The 19,858-nt window shown below is 36.6% G+C and overlaps 1 long non-coding RNA gene across 1 annotated transcript; it reads left to right on the top strand.

Annotated features, from left to right (window-relative positions):
- Positions 1-14,369: 14,369 nt before the first annotated feature.
- On the top strand, positions 14,370-18,167 carry LOC112003945 (uncharacterized). Its single transcript, XR_010628353.1, has 4 exons — positions 14,370-14,648; positions 15,883-15,927; positions 17,183-17,353; positions 17,630-18,167. It is a non-coding gene; the product is annotated as an uncharacterized LOC112003945 (long non-coding RNA).
- The last annotated feature ends 1,691 nt before the right edge of the window (positions 18,168-19,858 follow it).

The following is a 19,858-nucleotide window of genomic DNA, read 5'->3' as shown; positions in this document are numbered from 1 at the left end:
GACAATCTCAGAGTCAAGGAGAAAATCCTGAGCCCGAGATTCAATCAAGAGGCACCACTTCGCGAAGGGTGCCACATTTGGAGAAGGAAATGGATCAGATGAGGAAGGTTATGGATGAGATGAAGGAGAACATGAGAAGGGCAAATCCTATAGAGGATTTGGTCCACCGAACAGACTCCCTTTTTCTGCTTCCATCAATGGGCATCCCTTGCCGCCTAAGTTTAAAATGCCTTCCCTGGACTCATACGATGGAACACGTGATCCCTTCGATCATATCGCTACTTTCAAGACAACAATGCATCTCCAAGGAGTTCCAGACGAGATCATGTGTAGAGCCTTCCCTACTACCCTCAAGGGCCAGCGCATGTATGGTTCAGCAAAATACCCCAAATTCTGTGAGTTCTTTTGAGGAGTTGAGCAAGTTATTCGTCAATAATTTCATAGGGGGACAGAGACACAAACGTTCCTCATCCAGTTTGCTGACCATAGAGCAAGGAGAAAACGAGAGTCTGCGTTCCTTCATCACACGCTTCAATAGGGAAGCCTTGACAGTGGACGAGGTGGACGATAAGCTCCTATTGGCAGCCTTCCATAATGGGGTCAACTCTGATTTATTTATTCACAAGTTGTATGAGAAAGAGGCTCAATCCATGGCTGAGCTCGTCCATTCAGCCCAAAACTTTATGAATGCAGAAGACGCTATCATAGCTAAAAAGAGGAAGAGAGTTGAGAGAATGGAAGCCAACCCCTGCGTCATCCTGACCAGGGGCCTCGTCCAAAGAAGGGACGAACGGAAGACAAGAAGGACCGAGACAGGGATAATAGGAAGGCAGGCCCATCGGCACGGAACCAGAGTTACACCCCCTTGAATGCCCCACTCGATCAAGTGCTCATGCAGATTAAAGATGATCCTTCCTTGAAGTGGCCAGAAAAGATGAAAGGAGACCCTAACAAGCGCAATAAGAATAAATATTGTCGCTTCCATAGGGATCATGGGCATGACACGGATGAGTGTTATGACTTGAAACAGCAGATCGAGAATCTTATCAGGCAAGGAAAGTTGAGGCATTTCGTTGGAAGAGATCATAAAGATGAAAAATTGAAAGCGAAGATGGAAGAACCATCACGGCCCCACTCGGAGAAATAAGAGTTATCATTGGTGGGACGTTGACGGGGCAATCCTCCAAGGCGAAGAAGACGTACCTCAAAGCAGTGCAGAACGTCCAACTCTCTGGACGACCCCCAAGGACGAAGGAAACAGACGAACCAGCCATTACCTTTACTGACGAAGAAGCTGAAAGAATCCATCATCCGCACGACGATGCAATTGTTATAACCCTGCTCATAGCAGATTACAAAACCAGGAGGGTGTTGGTGGATAATGGAAGCTCCGCAGATATATTGTATTATCCCGCCTTCCAGCAGATAAGGATTGGACGAGATCAGCTTCGTCCTGCATTCTCGCCACTGATAGGATTTGCGGGAATGAAAGTGCAGCCGGTAGGTACCATTACCTTACCTGTAGTAGTAGGGTCATACCCGCAGCAAATAGCCAAAGAAGTAAATTTCCTTGTAGTGGATTGTTCCTCCTCTTATAACGCCATCATTGGAAGACCAACTTTGAATAGCTGGAAGGCGGTAACGTCTACCTATCATCTGTCAGTTAAATTCCCTACGGAGTGCGGAGTAGGGCAAGCATAAGGAGATCAGTTGGCAGCTAGAGAATGTTACCTAGCCATGTTGGCTGTGGACGAGAAAATGCAAGCTATGATTATAGAAGAAAGAAAAATTGTTGCAGAACCGACTGAGGTACTGGAAGATGTTTTGTTGCAAGAAAATGATATTGAGAAGTTTACTAGAATTGGGACAGTATGAAGAAGAGGGCGAAAGAAGACCTCACCCAGTTCCTAAAGAAAAATGCTGATGTTTTTGCATGGAGTCATGACGATATGCCTGGTATTGATCCAAGTGTAATCACTCATCGGCTGAACGTATCCCCCTCATCGAAGCCTATTCGTCAAAAGAAGAGGGTGTTTGCTCCTGAACTAGAGAAGGCTATCAAGGAAGAGGTTCAAAGCTAACTGCAGCACAGTTTATCCGGGAAGTTTACTACCCAGATTGGTTGGCAAATGTAGTAATGGTAAAGAAGGCAAATGGCAAGTGGAGAATGTGTGTCGACTTTACTGACTTAAACAAGGCTTGCCCTAAGGATAGTTATCCTTTACCCCGTATTGATCAATTAGTTGATTCTACAGCTGGCCATCAACTGTTGAGCTTCATGGACGCCTTCTCAGGATATAATCAGATAAAGATGGACGAGGCAGATCAGGAAAAAACATCTTTCATTACCAGCCAGGGTTTGTTTTGTTACAAGGTGATGCCCTTCGGTCTGAAGAACGCAGGGGCAACTTATCAAAGGTTGGTGAATCACATGTTTCGACCACAGATAGGACGGAATGTGGAAGTGTATGTGGATGATATGCTTGTGAAGAGTTTGGACGAAGGTAGCCACTTGGACGACCTACAGGAAACCTTCGAGACGCTCAGGCGATACAAGATGAAGTTGAACCCAAGTAAGTGTGCATTCGGAGTGTCGTCGGGAAAGTTCCTAGGATTTATGGTTTCAGAGAGAGGAATTGAGGCAAATCCAGACAAGATCCAGGCCATTTTGGATATGGAGCCACCGAAGAACATCAAGGAAGTCCAATCCTTAACTGGACGAGTTGCAGCTCTGAACAGGTTTGTCTCAAAAGCCACCGACAAGTGTTTACCCTTTTTCAAAATCCTCAGGAAGGCGTTTGAATGGACGGACGATTGCCAAAGGGCCTTCCAAGACCTAAAGCAATATCTTACCACGGCCCCATTTGCATCAGACGAGCTACGGCCCTTTATTAAGCTATAAGGAGAGCCTCTGGACGAGAACTGGTAAAAACCAGCTGACTGTTTTATTTCTGAGGGCTTATAACAGTAGAGGAACTCGTCCACTGTTATAGGACGGTCCCCTTCCAGTGCCTCACACCATAACACTTGCATGGCGACTATCGTCCTCCAACCATTGGGATTAAGTTGATTGGGACCAATACCTAACCTATGGAAGAGACCTCTACAAAAGGAATTGAGGGGGAACCTTAAACCAGCTAAGAGATAGGACGAATAAACCCCCAAGCCAGAAGAAGGTGAACAGCACCATTTTCCTTCCCTAGGCAGACGAGGTTTAAACTCGGAAGGAATTTGGTATCTATCTACTAAAGTTTTTAACTTAGGAGCGTCCAAAGTGGACGCTACCTCAGGTGCACAGCTATATATAATATTATCTTCCTCCTCGTCGTCCTGAGGAGGGCTAGGTGGCACTCTGGACGAGCTAGCCCCAGTTCCAGAAGCCATCCTACGTTGCATCTCCTGAAATTCTTCTAAGGAAATGCCAGGCACCCCGGACGAATATTGCTCGTCCGAGGAACTGCCACTTAAACTAGTACTACTACTCTCACCACTCTCACAGCTTCCAGACGAAACGTCCTGATACTCATCTATTTCCCTCTCTATACTACTAGACGAAGACATAGCTAAAGGTTAAGACGAAAACCTAAAAAGAAGAGGAAGTACCTGAGAACTAGGACGAAACGATAGATGAGATTCTCGGACGAGATAGCGGAAGGAAGTTTATGAGAAAGGTGAAGGGTAAGAAAGAGAATGTGCCAATTTATAGGGCCCAAAAGTGGGGTCAGCGAAGCGACACCACCCATTAAGAAAATGACACGTGGCAATCGTGTGGGGAAATGCAATCGATTTAATCGCTCAACGAATGAAACCGTGACACATGGCCAAGTAAGTGGGAGAAAATTCCCATAATGTCCCTGGACGACTCTTCGGACAAGGGGGCAACTGATGTATAACAGAAAATGACATCTATGGTTCGTCCAGAGGATTCGTCCAGAGAGTTGCGGTTAGCCAAACATCAGGCCATCTTCAACTCGCCCAAATGTCTCGTCTGCGAGATGTTGGGACAATTGGTCAACTCCAGGAAATCAAATCAAGAAAGTCGTCCATGCACAAGGTGCATGGACGACCCCACTGCGACACGGCAAAGGGTTGTCCATGTGCAGAGCACATGGACGACCACGCTAACACTTGGCGAATTTCACAGCGTTTCATCGACCCGTGTTCATCGCCGCCAATCCCTCCAATGCATGTAACTTCCAACAACGGTTATGATTTTTTGTAGCCGTTGAGGAGGTTATGTCCGAGTTCCAAGATTCTGGGGGAAGTTATTGAATTAATAACTGCCCTAGAGCACCCTATATAAGACCCGGTCTTCACCACGCAGAGGTATGAATTTCCTGAGATTTTACATTGAGTAAAGTTGAAACTCCAAAAAAAACACTAACTTTACCATCGGAGGGTGTTTGGCCGGATCACCCCGGTCACCCTTTGACTGCTGTCTCTCTTTGCAGGCCTTCGCTAGTGCTATTGTCCACCGAAGCCGAAGTGTTCGATTAACTGATTCCATACATCATCAGAAGTATTCGACTATATAGGTTAACACTAATCCAACACGTTTATTAAACAAGTCAATATTTTTCCAAACCTAACATGACTTGTTATTAAACAGGTTAGTCGTGTTGATCTATTTATTAGGTTTTATCAAAGTGGGAAAAAATACAAATTTTAATATTAACCAAATTAATTTGAACTATGAAAAACCAAAAAAAAAAAAAAAAGTTTTTTAATATAAAATTCATAACTAACGATTAACTACATCACAAATAATCATTTAAAACTAAATTATATCTCAATATTACAAATAGTTTAGATGGGTCAAACGGGTTCTATGGGTTGGACACAAACTTGACACATTTATTAAACAGGCCAGTCGTGTTAACCCGAATATAACACAAACCCTTTAGAGCTCAATCCATAACCTGCTAATTTTGTGTCGTGGCATGTGAGGTTCGTGGGTTGTGTCGAATTTTGCCACCCATAGTTCAGTTGAAATCTTGTTTTTGTATACTTTCATCTAGGGGTGTTCACCAAACTGCACAGATCGCAAAGACTGCACCAAAACCGTTCACAAATTGGCATAACCGAACCGCACCGCAAGTAATAGTGCACTACATTACATGGTGCAATGCAGTTTGCGGTTTTATAATAAGAAAACCACACAAATTGCACTACATCGCACCCTCTCTATATATTAATATATTTATTTTTTTAATATTAATTATCTTATTAATAGTTTAGTTTTCAATGGAAAAAAATAGTTTAATAACTCTAGCAAGTGTTGATTAGGAAAGTCAGCCACTAGCTCAATAGTTTAAAACTCGGTCCAAAACAAATGGAAAAATCAGTTTTGGGCTAGGCAAGAAAAGCCTAAAATTTGAAAAGTATACTGGATTCAAACCATTCAAACCGCATCTTATACACCAAACTGCACACGTGACCATAAAATTGAGGTGTGCTGTGGTTATGATTTGATTGAACTCTAAACCGCACCATACCGCATATGTGACCGCATAAATAAGGTGCAATGCGGTTATGATTTTGGTTAAACCATACTGTAAAGTACGATACTAAAAATGATCAAAAACCGCAACGCAACGCACCGCACCTCGCTGTGAGTAGCCCTTCATCTTGCCATCTTGGATTGTCCGAATGAGTTGGGCCTTTATGCAAAATTCAAATCCAACCCAAACATCTCTCCCAAAAGAAAAAAAAGGAATGATAGAATCGAAAACAGCATTGTTCCTTTCCTTCGTTCGCAAAAAGGCCGAACAGAATCCCAAATTTCCTTGCTCTACTTCAGGCAGGTCAAATAATAGTGTCTCGCTCTAGAGGTGCCAAGTAGACCATACGTGGCCGTTTCCTCACTTCTCAAGCAAACCGTCTCTCTCGCACTGTTACACACAAACACAAACACACAGAATACTGTTGTTGTTTGTATGTGAAAATCAAATCAACCAGAGCGAGAGAGAGTTCTCAATTCAAAATTCTCGTTTCGCTTGCGCATNTGAAAAAAAAAAAGTTAAAAAATTCAAAAGCAAATGTCAGTCAGAGCCTCAGAGGTACTATTTTTGCTTTGCTGTACAATAGTTTATAACTTTATATTAATATTAATTTATTAGAAAAATATTATATTGATAACATTTTTACAATACTTACACAATAAATTATAAATAATAGACTGTATATGTGTGTGTTCATATATATATATATATATATATATTTTAGGAAGCCCGAAACACCCTGAAACGGTATGCCGAAATAGGCCGATACCGAAATATTCCGTTCCACTGGACAAACCGAAACGGGCTCCGAAACGGAATTAATAACATTGGTATTTACCAAAAAAGAATGGATCTAACATGTGTGCTATCGTGTGTACGTGCGCATAGAAATACAATACGCGGTTAGGTACCCATTCTGGTGTGTATTTAGGTTGTCTCTCCAAGGTGTAATCTCTCCCAACAATAAGGTCAGGTACCCATTCTGGTGTGCATTTTGGTTGCTCCCAAAAAATATTCTTGGCCTCTAGAAATGATTTAATTAGCATTAACAAATTCCAATATTTTGTCTCCTTTAGTGTAGTTTACCTCCCCTTGGTCAGGTTCTGTGGCACACAACTTGATTTCATTGCTGCTTTGAATCACTTAACAAATCAATTCTGGGACAAGATGAGAAATGTTAGGATTCAGTGTTGGCAAATCAAATGTGAGAAATCATGTACCAATAGCGATTGTTTTAAGTGTGTTTAAGTTAGTTAAAATCGATGTAAAAAGCTGCTTGAAGATGTTTAGGACATGGTTTGGTCAATTAATATTTGGATTCGCCCAAGCAATCATTGAAGACAAAATTTTTTGGAAATTCTCGCTTAAGCGAGAGTACATAAACCTGAATTCGATCTCTTCTGAAAGATTGGCTTAAGTTAATTTAATACTAGTGTAATGATTTTTACAACTTAATTGTCGAATTTGGGACAATTGGGGCGTTGACATATGATTATATAATGGTCATATTCACGCAGAAAGTACATGTAACTATTTAAAATTAAATACTACATCCATCCCAGTTTGTTTGTCCTCTATTCCATTTTAGAATGTTTCAAAATATTGTTTTGTTTCTAAAAATAAAAATTATTAATTTATTAATATTCCTATTATACCCTTACTTTATTTTCAAAACTATTTGAAAAGAAAACTAACTAATATTTTAAAAAATAAATTTAATTGGAGCACCTTTTTAGTTGCCTCATTAAGAATAACTCTTTTTAAAAAAGCTAATAAATTTATTTAAAAGTAGTTTTGTAAACTTATACATTTTTATAAGACAAACAAGACAATAACTGATGTTCCCTTAAAAAATTTGACTTTTCAAACAAGACAAACAAATTAGGACAAAGGGAGTATGACATATAAAAAAGTGATAATTAATGTAGGAGTTAAAGTAGAACATCAATTAGTAACAAACCCATAATTAAATTTAATTAACATTTAACACTAATAATTTTTGGTTATGCAAAAAATTGAAAGACGCTAGGTTCACACACTCTCATTCTTTCATTCATTATTAAAAATTGTTGGATGCATGGGTATTACACAATACAATCTTAAAATATAATTTTATTTCTTACATAAATCGGATAAAATCATAACATTTATTCCAATATCATTCAATATATGCACCAAGTTAATTTAAATTATAACAGCATCATCAATATGGGTGAGAGCTCTCATTATAGCAGCAGAGAATGGTTTAAACCATGAGGAATTTGTATTACAGCTATAGCTTCAACTTCAATTTTCTCATCCCATAGAATCAGTAGCACCACTAAACCTTGAAGATGTAGTTTCATTCTCTGTTGAAGTATAATATGATGACGCGGGTGTACCTAATTGAAGAAGAGGCAATTTGTGTCCCTTCTCAAATAAAAAGAAAATAATAATAATAATAATAATTTAACAATTAAGATGCTTTTTGTAAAAACAGTGTTTTACATTTTTGGTAATTTATTTAACTAATTAAAATCCTTAGTAAACAAACAAACAAACAAACAAAAAACTTTTCTGATCATCAAAAGGGCAAATCATTAGATAAGAAGCTAACAATGTTCAACCGTAAGTGTGTCAAGTGCACAAGTATTTCATTTTTTTTCTTCAAAATTAAGTTTAATGGGGAAGGTAGTAGATCTAAACCACATATGAATAATGCTAGAGATACAAACTATTTTACAAATTTTTTTTACAAACTGTTGATATTGTAAGTGATTATTGGTAAATAAAAAAGTGATATTAATAGTAAGCATAAATGAAAACCAATAAAAAGTTAGTCACATCAACATTTTGTAAAAATGTTGTAAAATACTTTGTGGCAGTAGCATTACTCATCACGTATATGCTATTTTTATTTATCACCATTTCTTTCTTAATTGTACCAAATGAATAATAAATATTAAAATATCACCATTTATTTATCATCATTTCTTTCTATATTTATAAAGTGAATGTACATATGTTTACTATTTTTGTTTCTACTACAACTAGAGACAATTTTTCAATCATAAACATTGTCCAAACTATATCTTGCAACAAAAAGAAATGTGATTTTTAAAATATATATATATATTATTTAAAAGATAAATTACTACTAAACTTAATCAGAATAAATATTCATAGATTATATTTTCACTTATAAAGAACTTCAATTATTTTTGCTAAATGATTTATTTGAAATTTATTGAGAAATAATTATTTTTCCATAATATAATTAGCTTTAAATCTTAGTATATTTTTATTCTTGAATTTTTTTTTTTTTTTTTTCATGTTTTAGCTGTCAAAACAAAAATTTTCGAAAAACAATATATATATATATATATATATATAGGAAATACAGATCTTGTTTTTCTCTTTTTATTTAGATGGGAAGTGTTCAAGTGTTTAGTCATGACCATATCTAGTGCTATTTGTTAGAATATTACAGACAAATTAGGCCTGTGGAATGTAGCCAATAGATGGTGAATGAAGTAGTAGTAACTAGTAAGTAAAGGATAGATTTCCCATAGCTCTCCAAAATAGTGATCACTTTATACTCCATCAACTTCTAGCATGTCATATGTTTTATTATTCTTCAATTAATTTAGTTACTATATAGAGGAGGGAGGGCATATTTGTGGAATATAAAATAGAAGGAAAGAATTTGAATAGTATAAGTATACCAATAAGGCACACAAAGTGGGGTTGCCTTAAACCTGTCTCTTGTCATTTTCATGATTTATCAGACCTTAGGATCTATTGGTTAAGCTTTATGGTCTGTTAGGATTGAGAGGGAGGGAGGAGAGTAGAATAGAGTAAAGTAAATTTGGCCTAAAATTAGTCTATTTTCTGTCAACTCTATTCTACTCCACTCTCCCTCCTTTCTCCCTCAATCCAAATGGAAATATTCCATTCATATTCAAACAAGGGATTTTAAGAGAAGTTTTTTTTTTTTTGTTCCATTTGTTACAGTTAGTAGGTGAAGGGGATTCCAACTGAATTCTTCTTATAATGGATATAGAATTATGTCATCCACTTAATTACAAGACTAAAAAAAAAAGTCCTTTGAGAAATACAAAAATGACCACCACACACCCTTGGTGCGGTGGTTACTCCACAAATATAAGTGCTTGTAGAGTGTAGGAGGTAAGGGCTGGGGTTTAAGTCTCCAAGAGGAAGCTTATACACTTAGATTAGGTTAAAGTAGAATTTATATTTTGTATAAAAAAAAACAAAAAAAAACAAAAATGGGGCCTAATTCTTCGATAGACTTGACTTAGCCCAAACCATACGTTGTGTCACTCCTTCATGTAGTTGTATTGGTCTAAAAGTTGCCTAATTTTGTGGACAGACTACAATATTAGTCTACCATGGTTTGACTAACTATGTACAATATTCTTGAATCTTAGACCCTCTCCTGTTCTCTACAAGCTATAACCTATAAACAATATATTGCTCACTAGACATGGCAATTTTTTTATAATTACCTATGGTTGGATCATAGTAAAGGGTGCTCTACATTAATTTGAAAGTTGTTATAAGGTCTATTGTTTATTGTTGTAAAATAGGGGGTCTCTATCTTATATAGATTTTTAAGTGAGTTTACATTTATTGTGAGTCTCTGACTATTGAAAATGTCACCCTCATTATTACAGCAGCCGTCCTGGTAGATCCAATGGAGGTCGAGAAGGGGCAAATGCCTCCCTTGAGATGAAGTTTTCTTCTAACAAAGGGTTAAGCAACCAAATTGGATTCAAGGAGCTCATTTTACTCCCAGTTGGGTGGACGTTTTGATGACCAACAAATGAGTGGTAGTTACTCCACAAGTATAAGTTCTTGTGAGGTGTGGGAGGCAAAAGCTGAGGTTCAAGTCTCCAAGAAAGAGCTTCACACACATATAGACTTAAATTAGGCTAAAGTAGAATTTCTATTTTGTATTAAAAAAAAATTAAAAAATTAAAAAAGAAGAAAGAAATACAAAAATGGGGCCTAATTCTTTAATAGACTTGACTTAGCCCAACCCATATATTGTGTCACTCCTTCATGCAGTCGTATTGGTCTAAAAGTAGCCCAATTTGGTGGATAGACTACAATATTAGTCTACCATGGTTTGACTGACTATAATATTCTTGAATCTTAAACCCTCTCCTGTTCTCTACAGGCTATAACCTATAAACAATATATTGCTTGCTAGACATGGCAATTTTTTTATAATTACCTATGGTTGGATCATAGTAAAGGGTGCTCTACATTAATTTGAAAGTTGTTATGAGGTCTATTGCTTATTGTTGTAAAATAGGGGGTCTCTATCTTATATTGATTTTTAAGTGAGTTTACATTTATTGTGAGTCTCTGACTATTTAAAATGTCACCCTCATTATTACAGTAGCTGTCCTGGTAGATCCAGTGGAGGTCGAGAAGAGGCAAATGCCTCCTTTGAGATGAAGTTCTCTTCTAACAAAGGGTTAAGTAACCAAATTGGATTTGAAGAGCTCATTTTACTCCCAGTTGGATGGATGTTTTGATGACCAACAAATGAGTGGTGGTTACTCCACAAGTGTAAGTGCTTGTGGGGTGTGGGATGCAAGGGTTGTGGTTCAAGTCTCTAAGAGGAATGTTCACACACATATACACTTAGATTAGACTAAAGTAGAATTTCTATATTGTATAAAATAAATAAATAAAATACAAAAATGGGGCCTAATTCTTCAATAGACTTGACTTAGCCCAACCCATACATTGTGTCACTCCTTCATGTAATCGTATTGGTCTTAAAGTTGCCCAATTTTGTGGATAGACTACGATATTAGTCTACCATGGTTTGACTGACTACAATATTCTTGAATCTTAGACTCTTTCCTATTCTCTACAAGCTATAACCTATAAACAATATATTGCTTGCTAGACATGACAATTTTTTATAATTACCTATGGTTGGATCATAGTAAAGGGTGCTTTACATTAATTTGAAAGTTGTTATGAGGTATATTGCTTATTGTTGTAAAATAGGGGGTCTCTAACTTATATTGATTTTTAAGTGAGTTTACATTTATTGTGAGTCTTTGACTATTGAAAATGTCACCCTCATTATTACAATAGCCGTCCTAGGAAATCTAGTGGAGGTCGAAAAGGGGCAAATGCCTCCCTTGAGATGAAGTTTTCTTCTAACAAAGGGTTAAGTAACCAAATTGGATTCGAAGAGCTCATTTTACTCCCAGTTGGGTGGACGTTTTAATGACCAACTGTTGATGCTCATTTTGGGAAGCCCAATAGAAAGAAGAAGCCCAACAACATGGGCAAAAAAGAGTTAGTAAGTGGAAAGAAAAACCATTAAGCCCAAGCGGCAAGAATAATGGATCACAGGCCCATGAAATAAACAAATGGGTCTTGAGGAAGCAAATGGGCTTAAAGGAGCCTGGAGAGAGAGAAGTAGCAAACTCATGGGTAGTATATGACGTAGAAAAGTGAGAATGGGCCATAACAAGCCTAAAGTAATGCAAGCAAAGAAAGTAAGGGATTGATGGCAAGCCCATGAGCCCCAAGGATGAAGGATGAGTTAATTGGGCTAGGGAAGCCCAAAAGAGGTAGTAAAAGCCCATGGGAATACAGAGTTAGGAAAAGGGCCAAGGAAGCCCAAGGAAAGCAAATGGGCCGAGGATGCCTAAGAGGAAATAAATGGGACAAAAGAGCCCACGAGCAATGTAGTACAAAGCCCAAATGACCATATTGAGTCATTGAGAGAAGAATAAGCAACTGGCCCAAAGAGGCCCAGTAGGCTGGGGTCAAATAACATCACAACAGAAATGGCAAAATGGAACGACATGAAAAGGTAGCAAAATCGCAGAAAGAATTAAAAGGGTAGGCTAAAAGAAGGAAAAGCCCACCATCAAATAAAGCCCAGCCCCTATAGGGAGCAAGCCATAAAAGAATGGGAAATCAGAAAGCAACTCACACCATAAGAAGTCAAGGATGGACGGCAGACTGTGTAGATGAGCCTTTAGACCATGGAAAACGCATAAGCAGTAGGCAGATTTTGGACATACATGGAAATGAAGCATGCACAAGGCCCAGACATCACCAACTTGTACCCAGCCAATACAGTACTTGGTGAGGTCATGGGTCAGAGGTAAGAGGGCATGATCTGGCGATGGGGAGACGAGAAAACCTATTCTGAGGTTCCTGCTCAGGCTCTTTTGAGGGAAATGTCCTACTAGGATGACATACTACCCAAAAGAAGTAAGAATGAGTTGGAACCACTAAGTGCATGCCATAAGGGATGGAGAGAGAGAGCACCTACACCACTGCAGGTAAGAGTGCCACGGCAAACAAACAAACAAAATAGTCTTCTTTGTCTGGTGATGGAGAGTGGCACAGTTAACACAGACGAACCAATGGTGGTCGGCAAGTACACCCAGACCAGACAAGGGTAGTTAAAGGCTAAAATAGTAAAATTTGGCCACGGCAGGCACTATATAAAGGACCCTTGTCGTGCATAGTAGAGAGGAGAGGAGGAGGAACAATAATCTCTAGGAGAGAATCACCATAAATAAGCAAACACGAAGAAAGAAAACAAAACGAACGGAAAAGAAAATCAGAAAGGAGGAAAGAAAATAGAGAGATAGAATGGCAGGCATGCACCAATAGGTTGATTCTCTCTCTCCCTCTCAAAGTCCTACTCTCTGCCAAAAGCAAAGGGTTCTTTTAGGCACAAACCATTCAGGTCCGTTTCCCTCAAAGTGATTAATTTTCGTGGCAGGATTTCCTCGGGAGATTATTCGCATTAAGGAAAAATGTTCTTTCCTCTTTGGTCTTGGTCTTATGACATAGCTTGACACCTCATGTCTTACCCACTTATTCCCACTATTTTTCTTTACAAAAGTGCTTGTTACTATTGTGATTATCATTTTAATTGGGAATTATTTATTCACTTTGACTAAAAGCCAAAGTACTATCTTTTATTATTATTATCATGTCTGCTTGCCATAACTCATCCAAAGTAGCTATGCCTGCCATGAGCATGATCTTGGCAAATGAGGTATAGTTTGTGCACAAGCCAGACCAAAGTGAGTTACATTTGGATTGGTCTCAACTCCCTTACTCAGAATACTTGGGTCTAGCATGGCAAGAGACGGCCCAACCCAACATTACAAAAAGGCCCACCACACCAACAAATGAAGTGTTTGCAATAAACACAAGTAAAGTGAGACTGAGGTCAAGCCTTGTATAATTTTGTACCTCACTTCCCATTACAACATGGTTTTTTCTTGAAAAAGACGTAAATCTAAGCTTGAAATCATAAAAGAGAAATTATTATTATTACTTTTTTCGGGGCACCAACCAATGAGTTGCATTAAATTCTTCTGATACTCTTTTAACAACAACTATGGAGTCTAAGTCTCTTTAAAATCCTTTATGAAACTCACCAAATCCTCCCTAACCTAGCTTTTCTTTGTTATTGAAATAATTTGTTGCATGGGCCAATTTATCATATGAAAATCTCTTTGGTTCTGTTCCTTTTCTAAATTCGTCATCAAGGGCATGACCATCTTTTTTATCATCCCTCCTCTTCTTTTCACGTCCCTAATAGCAACAGTACTCAACCATGGCACATTAGCAACAGATTTCATAGAGTTGATATCAATACCTACATGTTCCCCAGGCAAATCCCAGCTATCATATACTATATATAATAGCAGAAGCTTTTACCAAGTGCTGACACGTTAGCAAAATGACCCCCTTAAAATGCTGACACGTGTAGATTTATTTAAAAAAAAACTCGTACGGTACATTTGGAAGACTCGCTTTCGTCAAAACGTATATCTATAATAAAAAGTAAAAACACCAAGCAGCTTTTCAAAAAAAAAAAAAAAACTCAAACCCTAAAACGCACTCTGACTGCCACCTCTTCGCCGCAACTCCATAGCCACACAGATCAGAATACCATCCTCTTCACCACAACTCCATAGACGCACAGATCAGAATACCGTGTTCCAGACCAACAAGCATATGAAAAAAGAAAATCCAAAAGGAAGCAGAAAAAAAATAAAAAGACTCTGTTCGTCTTTTGCAACTGAAAAACTTTGTGGGTCCTCTACAACAACAGGCAACTCAGAAGCGATTCAGAAGGTAGGCATGTTTTTTCCCCCTTTTTTTTGTTTTCTATTCAATTACTGTTTCTAAGGTATTGAAAAGGCTACCTTTTTCCTTAATTTTCGATTAGTTTTACAATTTCTTGAGCTCTGTTTGTTTGATTGTTGTATTTTGTTCGGCATTTTTTGTTATGTTTCTGCTTTTTGAATCCTACCCAAATTTCAATGGTTGGTTATCTTTTAAACTTCATAATTTCATTATAATTTTTGGGTTTTTTAGAAGACCAAGGGAGAGGCTTTTTGGGAGTGTTACAATTTCCTTTGGAGTAACGGTTGAGTTAAATAATAAAATGTGTTTGTTTTGATGCTGAGTAAGCAAAAAATTGAAGCTACTTTAAGTCTGCCTTTTTTGTTTATATAATTTGAGAGTTTATGTTTGATTGATGAGAAGGATTAGGTTTACAAAAGGCAAAATTGGTTGATTATAAGTAATGTGATTTGGACTTGATCCCTGCTATTCTTAATAGGTAGAAAGTATATTTAATTGTATTGTTTTTTTCATTTAAATAATTCCATATTTAGGTATTGGTAGAGAATTTGGAATCATTTGAGGTTTCTTCTTTGGCAATTTTCTTTACTGGGTATCTGTTACAAACTTACAATTCAAAGTTAATACATAATTCCATTTATCACAGTTTTTACTTTTCACCATTTGAGTCTGCTGTGTACATGCTATAGCTAACTTTCTATGCTGAATTCGCTGTGAAAATAGGTTTATTTATTTATTTATTTATCAGGTTCTAACCTTGAATTGGCTTAATTTAGATTCAAATATTTTTCATTTTTTTAATTATTCAATCTTTGAATTGAAGATCCAATGCGTGTATGTGTGACTCATTCAATCTTTGCTATGAAATATCACAATTTCATTTCAAGCCTTTGCTGTGACTTCACTTGAGCCACATTGCCTAAGGAAATTAAATGCTTTACTCTTTAGTGAGTGTTCTGTTTTTGTTTATATGTGCCCGCAATTTCTTTAATTTTTTTTCTTTTTCTGATAATTAATTTGTTTAATTCATAGGTTTGTTCATTATTTCTTCCCCTTCATGTGCTATATCACAAAATGTTTTTTTTTTTTTTTTTTTTTTTTTTTTTTTGTTTCAAATTACTATAGAAAAGTGCTTCTAAAACTAAAAGGTCAAGTTCCAATTCATCTTCTTAATGATAATCAATAACAAGCAAATGGCTAATCTAATATTTCTTATGTGCAGGAAATCTAATCCTTCTTGAGGCCCCTGATTTGACAGGGTAGCAAGGCAAGCTAGCTGCAACTAATCATAGGAAATATCTTTTATCCTTTTTTTATTATTTTTTATTTTTTTATTTTTTATTTTTAAAAATATTTGCACATATGAAGTGGAGAGGTGTGACTATTTGTTTGGCGACAAGGGATAATTTTTACTACTATTTTTTTTGTATTTTTAGAGAGCATAGTTGGGAGTTGAATTTTAGATAGCAATCTCACTTCAATTTTAACCAAACGTTTACTATAATCTTAGTTTTGAATATTTGTTTTTGATGAATTATAACAAGAAGTTTTGAAAATAAAAATGATTGGTGGTTCATTACTTGAGAAATAATGGAGATTACATAACAATACAACTAAATTAGAATTTGACAATTGTTTTTATTTTTTATTTCTTTTATAGCATGTACACAGTTTCTAAGAGTATTTATACGTGAAGCCAAATAATAGGAATACACTGACTTCAATAGATTTTAAGATATTATTATATTTAGGCTATGACAGTATTAGCATTGAATCATTTCTATTGAGCATGGACTCTAACTTGTCTGCAAGTGGTCACTGTTTTTCTTATTCAAATTTCGAAATTGATTTTAAAGAAAAAAAATAGACGAATGTCTTACAGGTGAGAGTTTGGTCCTCTCGCCACAATTATGTGGTACTATGGTTGATCCTACCAAGAATGTTGAGCTTCTCTTCACAAAAAAAATTCATATGCTTCTGACTTTGCAGCACATCTGTAGCATGGATCAGGTTTCCTTCATAGTTTTCCTTATTCCATTTATCTATGTGCTCCATAGAGTAATAGCAAATAGTTACCCCTGATTGGATTGAATTTCGCTGTTTTTCTCAGTGGTCTTGGCTGCTCTTCATAGTTGCAATGTAATAATTAGCTGCCCGATTGGAAACATCTCTGCTTGAATTGAAAATTTATTCTAAGCATAAACATATTGGATCATCATCCTGATTGATTGCTTTTCAATTCATTATAAAAGTCATACTAATTGTAAGTCTCCATTAACAGAAGAAAATATATATTGATACTTTTAATTTCTTTCTAAATGAATTATTTTTTAGGAATGAATTCTCTTATTTTGCATTTAATATTCTCTTATACCCAAAATTTTTTACTTGCATGTGTTTGCTGCACCCATACCCAATCAGTGACAAACATATTGGATAATTTATGATATAATCCTTTGAATAGTGCATCATTCTCTAATTTATGTGTTAATTGCTAATTGTCTGACTCTTTGTTTATACAGAATTTGAAATTAGATGACAATGTCCTACCAAGAGAGATTCAGAGGATAATTGGCAATGAATATTTCTTCCAACTGCATCTTGATAAATATAATTTGAAATATGGAAGAGGAAATTATACTGTTTCGAAGATTTTGGAAACAGAAATCTCACATAAAGTTGAAAGACATCAGGTAATAATAGAGTTGTAATCTATTTCCAATATATTTATCACACCTAAGTACCGTAGGATTCATAACTACTCTTTACATGGTATCACCAATATACTTTATATACTGTTCATTGAATTTGAAGCATACACTCTGCCTTACTTGCTATATGATTTTAAATTTTTGTATGACACCATCAAAGTCAATATAGTACAATGAAAGCACTCTAAATTTTAAGTAACATGCATATATTCTTTCATTATTTCAAACAACATTTAATAAAAGTGCAAATTATTGCAGGATACAATAGAGGAAATTGTAAGGAAATCAAGGAAGGGCAAGTCAGTTGCCAGTCAGAAAATAGAAATAGGACAAACATCTGTTGAAAGACCTCAATTAATTGCTTTTGTAATTACAGAAGTTGAAGAAACTAATGATAAAAGTATGCCGCTCCAAATGCTTCAAAAACATCAAAAGGGTAGTAAGCGGATTGCATCAAAGCAGAAAAAAAAAAAAATTTGAAGTCTAATGATCTCAATGTATTTTATAAATAACATACTCTTACAAGCAAGATAAACAAATGGACATACTAGATTATCCTATGAATTTTAATGTATTTCATTGTATTGTTTTTTTTTTTTAAAGAGTAAACCAAATATATTGTTAAGTTATTGTATGTCATTTTCTTTGTACCTATTGCCATGAATTTTAGTAAAGGATTATGAATTGGTTTAGTTGTGACAAGTGGAATTCTGTATTCATGGCAGTTTTTTTGGAATTGTGGACTTGAGATGCATTACAACTTTTTAGTGATATTATCTTAGTATCTTTTTGTTAATTTTTTGTGAACCCTCTTAAGGTGTGTACATGTTGATCATCCTTATGTTTGGTTTATTGCTTTACCATGAAGCTGCAATTTATATTAGACACACTCAATTTTGAAAGTGTCTAAAATAATACTTATTAAACAAAGCATAGTAAAAATGGAGACATACAACGTAAGCCTACTTCCCCCTCCAAGTTTGAACCAACCAGAAATTCCCAAACTTAAAAGAAGTATGACGATCCAGCTTGCCTAACAAGTCTCTTGCATAAGTAACTCTGGTATACAATTAAATAATGTGCCAAGAAAAAGAGATATTTTAAAACTTGAAAAAAGCAATGTCACCATCAATTATTGTTCTTATTATCACAATTTGTTTGTCACTGATGGATAATTATTTGAATGACAATATATACTTCCTTTGACTTTTGGGTGAGAGAAGTTTCAGGGCAATGCAAGATGGACTTAAGGGACTCCATAGGCTGACACTTAATTGAATGGTCGGTACAAGTCATATCCCATGAGGAAGCACTCCAATGTATATAGTTTTAGGTATTGGACACTATATGCTTAAATATAATACGTTATTAAATAAAGTTCATTAATATGTAAAACGATCCCGCACATTGCGCGGGTTAAACACTAGTATATATATAGATGAAACACTACATCAATATTCAGGTAAATAAAACAACCATAAGTGGAAAGATAGTTAAGTTAGAAGTCAATACGAACCCACTTCACGACGTGAGAGGGGGCAGGGGATTTCTCCGGCAAACCAATTGTCGCACACCCGGACGAACTCCCCAACTGAATTCCTATTAGAGTCAAGTAGGCATGATATCAGCCATACCTGCGTATCTCTAACGTTTAAATAATAGTTTGTACTCTTATTTCCACACAGACTGTACATGTGGTTTATATCATGATGGTTTAATTGCAAACCGAATGTATGGTTCAACCTACTAACACAACTAACTACCCAGTAAAAATTGGGGAGAAGTTAGTCAGGGTACAGCCCGTAGTACCTAAGTGTATTGAGTAAGAGAGGGTCCACGAGAAACCTAACACCACCCTCTAGAATCGCCATTAAGGGAAAGAAAGCAGTTTGTTCCCCTCTGTGGAGGTCAAATTCGCTCTCTTGGCAATACGCCACCTCCACATCATCAAGAATATCAAACTTCTGCCTAAATGTGGCTAAAGACGCCACAGTGTTTAGAAGAAAAGCATAGCCCATCTTAAAGTCTAAAATTGAAGGAAGAAACTTGAAGAAAGAAGCTGAAGTAAAAGGAAGACGTAGGAAACTTACTTTGGGCTTTAGGGAAGAAAGGGGGCTCTAGGCTGACGAGTAAGCGCATAGATGAATGCTCGGTAGAAAGAAAATTCAGAGAGTATAGAGTGAAAAAGTGAAAAAATAATTTGTGACGGGCTATTTATAGAGGCCAAAGAGGGAAGAGCGGAGTCCAATCAACCATAATGGGGCTCAGTTAGCAAGGAAATTTCACGGATGCCAATACCAACTGACACATGCGCCTCGTCGATTTGCAAACCGTCAGGTAATGATAACAGCTGAACCAAACGGTCCAAAATAGCACGTCTTTTGAGGGCGCATTATGTGTTTCTGAAACTGCCCAAGCTTCCACCTGTTAACCTACTCAAACGAAAGTGCCTACCGGGTTCCTTAATTCTTCCCGTTAGTCGGGCAT

Source organism: Quercus suber, unplaced genomic scaffold (genome assembly GCF_002906115.3).
Source record: "Quercus suber isolate HL8 unplaced genomic scaffold, Cork oak 2.0 scaffold_5, whole genome shotgun sequence".
Classification (NCBI taxonomy): Eukaryota; Viridiplantae; Streptophyta; class Magnoliopsida; order Fagales; family Fagaceae; genus Quercus; species Quercus suber.
Note: the sequence above shows the minus strand (reverse complement) of the source record. Positions and strands in the feature narration are given on the sequence as shown.